This window comes from Phaseolus vulgaris, chromosome 11 (genome assembly GCF_051622355.1).
Source record: "Phaseolus vulgaris cultivar YP4 chromosome 11, ASM5162235v1, whole genome shotgun sequence".
Taxonomy (NCBI): Eukaryota; Viridiplantae; Streptophyta; class Magnoliopsida; order Fabales; family Fabaceae; genus Phaseolus; species Phaseolus vulgaris.
In genome coordinates, this window is record NC_143508.1 from 54,572,501 (window position 1) to 54,577,500 (window position 5,000).

Genomic DNA, 5,000 nt, shown 5'->3' on the forward strand with positions numbered 1-5,000 from the left:
GCCAAGTTCATGATTTTGGTGTTTTGGCTTGATTTTGTGGCTTGGTGGTGATTTTGGTGAAAAACGAAAATCATGGTTTTGGAAAACTGGCTGGACTCAATCCTCACAAATGCCTTCAAAGTGATGTGGGAGAAGTTTGGGATCAAAAGGAATTGATCTTGACATGGTTGGTGCATAGCCAAGTTCATGATTTTGGTGTTTTGGCTTGATTTTGTGGCTTGGTGGTGATTTTGGTGAAAAACGAAAATCATGGTTTTGGAAAACTGGCTGGACTCAATCCTCACAAATGCCTTCAAAGTGATGTGGGAGAAGTTTGGGATCAAAAGGAATTGATCTTGACATGGTTGGTGCATAGCAAAGTTCATGATTTTGGTGTTTTGGCTTGATTTTGTGGCTTGGTGGTGATTTTGGTGAAAAACGAAAATCATGGTTTTGGAAAACTGGCTGGACTCAATCCTCACAAATGCCTTCAAAGTGATGTGGGAGAAGTTTGGGATCAAAAGGAATTGATCTTGACATGGTTGGTGCATAGCAAAGTTCATGATTTTGGTGTTTTGGCTTGATTTTGTGGCTTGGTGGTGATTTTGGTGAAAAACGAAAATCATGGTTTTGGAAAACTGGCTGGACTCAATCCTCACAAATGCCTTCAAAGTGATGTGGGAGAAGTTTGGGATCAAAAGGAATTGATCTTGACATGGTTGGTGCATAGCCAAGTTCATGATTTTGTGACTTGGTGGTGATTTTGTGGCTTGGTGGTGATTTTGGTGAAAAACGAAAATCATGGTTTTGGAAAACTGGCTGGACTCAATCCTCACAAATGCCTTCAAAGTGATGTGGGAGAAGTTTGGGATCAAAAGGAATTGATCTTGACATGGTTGGTGCATAGCCAAGTTCATGATTTTGGTGTTTTGGCTTGATTTTGTGGCTTGGTGGTGATTTTGGTGAAAAACGAAAATCATGGTTTTGGAAAACTGGCTGGACTCAATCCTCACAAATGCCTTCAAAGTGATGTGGGAGAAGTTTGGGATCAAAAGGAATTGATCTTGACATGGTTGGTGCATAGCCAAGTTCATGATTTTGGTGTTTTGTCTTGATTTTGTGGCTTGGTGGTGATTTTGGTGAAAAACGAAAATCATGGTTTTGGAAAACTGGCTGGACTCAATCCTCACAAATGCCTTCAAAGTGATGTGGGAGAAGTTTGGGATCAAAAGGAATTGATCTTGACATGGTTGGTGCATAGCCAAGTTCATGATTTTGGTGTTTTGGCTTGATTTTGTGGCTTGGTGGTGATTTTGGTGAAAAACGAAAATCATGGTTTTGGAAAACTGGCTGGACTCAATCCTCACAAATGCCTTCAAAGTGATGTGGGAGAAGTTTGGGATCAAAAGGAATTGATCTTGACATGGTTGGTGCATAGCCAAGTTCATGATTTTGGTGTTTTGGCTTGATTTTGTGGCTTGGTGGTGATTTTGGTGAAAAACGAAAATCATGGTTTTGGAAAAGTGGCTGGACTCAATCCTCACAAATGCCTTCAAAGTGATGTGGGAGAAGTTTGGGATCAAAAGGAATTGATCTTGACATGGTTGGTGCATAGCCAAGTTCATGATTTTGGTGTTTTGGCTTGATTTTGTGGCTTGGTGGTGATTTTGGTGAAAAACGAAAATCATGGTTTTGGAAAACTGGCTGGACTCAATCCTCACAAATGCCTTCAAAGTGATGTGGGAGAAGTTTGGGATCAAAAGGAATTGATCTTGACATGGTTGGTGCATAGCCAAGTTCATGATTTTGGTGTTTTGGCTTGATTTTGTGGCTTGGTGGTGATTTTGGTGAAAAACGAAAATCATGGTTTTGGAAAACTGGCTGGACTCAATCCTCACAAATGCCTTCAAAGTGATGTGGGAGAAGTTTGGGATCAAAAGGAATTGATCTTGACATGGTTGGTGCATAGCAAAGTTCATGATTTTGGTGTTTTGGCTTGATTTTGTGGCTTGGTGGTGATTTTGGTGAAAAACGAAAATCATGGTTTTGGAAAACTGGCTGGACTCAATCCTCACAAATGCCTTCAAAGTGATGTGGGAGAAGTTTGGGATCAAAAGGAATTGATCTTGACATGGTTGGTGCATAGCAAAGTTCATGATTTTGGTGTTTTGGCTTGATTTTGTGGCTTGGTGGTGATTTTAGTGAAAAACGAAAATCATGGTTTTGGAAAACTGGCTGGACTCAATCCTCACAAATGCCTTCAAAGTGATGTGGGAGAAGTTTGGGATCAAAAGGAATTGATCTTGACATGGTTGGTGCATAGCCAAGTTCATGATTTTGTGACTTGGTGGTGATTTTGGTGAAAAACGAAAATCATGGTTTTGGAAAACTGGCTGGACTCAATCCTCACAAATGCCTTCAAAGTGATGTGGGAGAAGTTTGGGATCAAAAGGAATTGATCTTGACATGGTTGGTGCATAGCCAAGTTCATGATTTTGTGGCTTGGTGGTGATTTTGGTGAAAAACGAAAATCATGGTTTTGGAAAACTGGCTGGACTCAATCCTCACAAATGCCTTCAAAGTGATGTGGGAGAAGTTTGGGATCAAAAGGAATTGATCTTGACATGGTTGGTGCATAGCCAAGTTCATGATTTTGTGACTTGGTGGTGATTTTGTGGCTTGGTGGTGATTTTGGTGAAAAACGAAAATCATGGTTTTGGAAAACTGGCTGGACTCAATCCTCACAAATGCCTTCAAAGTGATGTGGGAGAAGTTTGGGATCAAAAGGAATTGATCTTGACATGGTTGGTGCATAGCCAAGTTCATGATTTTGGTGTTTTGGCTTGATTTTGTGGCTTGGTGGTGATTTTGGTGAAAAACGAAAATCATGGTTTTGGAAAACTGGCTGGACTCAATCCTCACAAATGCCTTCAAAGTGATGTGGGAGAAGTTTGGGATCAAAAGGAATTGATCTTGACATGGTTGGTGCATAGCCAAGTTCATGATTTTGGTGTTTTGGCTTGATTTTGTGGCTTGGTGGTGATTTTGGTGAAAAACGAAAATCATGGTTTTGGAAAACTGGCTGGACTCAATCCTCACAAATGCCTTCAAAGTGATGTGGGAGAAGTTTGGGATCAAAAGGAATTGATCTTGACATGGTTGGTGCATAGCCAAGTTCATGATTTTGGTGTTTTGGCTTGATTTTGTGGCTTGGTGGTGATTTTGGTGAAAAACGAAAATCATGGTTTTGGAAAACTGGCTGGACTCAATCCTCACAAATGCCTTCAAAGTGATGTGGAAGAAGTTTGGGATCAAAAGGAATTGATCTTGACATGGTTGGTGCATAGCCAAGTTCATGATTTTGGTGTTTTGGCTTGATTTTGTGGCTTGGTGGTGATTTTGGTGAAAAACGAAAATCATGGTTTTGGAAAAGTGGCTGGACTGAATCCTCACAAATGCCTTCAAAGTGATGTGGGAGAAGTTTGGGATCAAAAGGAATTGATCTTGACATGGTTGGTGCATAGCCAAGTTCATGATTTTGGTGTTTTGGCTTGATTTTGTGGCTTGGTGGTGATTTTGGTGAAAAACGAAAATCATGGTTTTGGAAAAGTGGCTGGACTGAATCCTCACAAATGCCTTCAAAGTGATGTGGGAGAAGTTTGGGATCAAAAGGAATTGATCTTGACATGGTTGGTGCATAGCCAAGTTCATGATTTTGGTGTTTTGGCTTGATTTTGTGGCTTGGTGGTGATTTTGGTGAAAAACGAAAATCATGGTTTTGGAAAACTGGCTGGACTCAATCCTCACAAATGCCTTCAAAGTGATGTGGGAGAAGTTTGGGATCAAAAGGAATTGATCTTGACATGGTTGGTGCATAGCCAAGTTCATGATTTTGGTGTTTTGGCTTGATTTTGTGGCTTGGTGGTGATTTTGGTGAAAAACGAAAATCATGGTTTTGGAAAACTGGCTGGACTCAATCCTCACAAATGCCTTCAAAGTGATGTGGGAGAAGTTTGGGAGCAAAAGGAATTGATCTTGACATGGTTGGTGCATAGCCAAGTGCCATGATTTTGGATTTTTGGCTTGATTTTGTGACTTGGTGGTGATTTTGGTGAAAAACGAAAATCATGGTTTTGGAAAAGTGGCTGGACTGAATCCTCACAAATGCCTTCAAAGTGATGTGGGAGAAGTTTGGGATCAAAAGGAATTGATCTTGACATGGTTGGTGCATAGCCAAGTTCATGATTTTGGTGTTTTGGCTTGATTTTGTGGCTTGGTGGTGATTTTGGTGAAAAACGAAAATCATGGTTTTGGAAAAGTGGCTGGACTGAATCCTCACAAATGCCTTCAAAGTGATGTGGGAGAAGTTTGGGATCAAAAGGAATTGATCTTGACATGGTTGGTGCATAGCCAAGTTCATGATTTTGGTGTTTTGGCTTGATTTTGTGGCTTGGTGGTGATTTTGGTGAAAAACGAAAATCATGGTTTTGGAAAACTGGCTGGACTCAATCCTCACAAATGCCTTCAAAGTAATGTGGGAGAAGTTTGGGATCAAAAGGAATTGATCTTGACATGGTTGGTGCATAGCCAAGTTCATGATTTTGGTGTTTTGGCTTGATTTTGTGGCTTGGTGGTGATTTTGGTGAAAAACGAAAATCATGGTTTTGGAAAACTGGCTGGACTCAATCCTCACAAATGCCTTCAAAGTGATGTGGGAGAAGTTTGGGATCAAAAGGAATTGATCTTGACATGGTTGGTGCATAGCCAAGTTCATGATTTTGGTGTTTTGGCTTGATTTTGTGGCTTGGTGGTGATTTTGGTGAAAAACGAAAATCATGGTTTTGGAAAACTGGCTGGACTCAATCCTCACAAATGCCTTCAAAGTGATGTGGGAGAAGTTTGGGAGCAAAAGGAATTGATCTTGACATGGTTGGTGCATAGCCAAGTGCCATGATTTTGGATTTTTGGCTTGATTTTGTGACTTGGTGGTGATTTTGGTGAAAAACGAAAATCATGGTTTT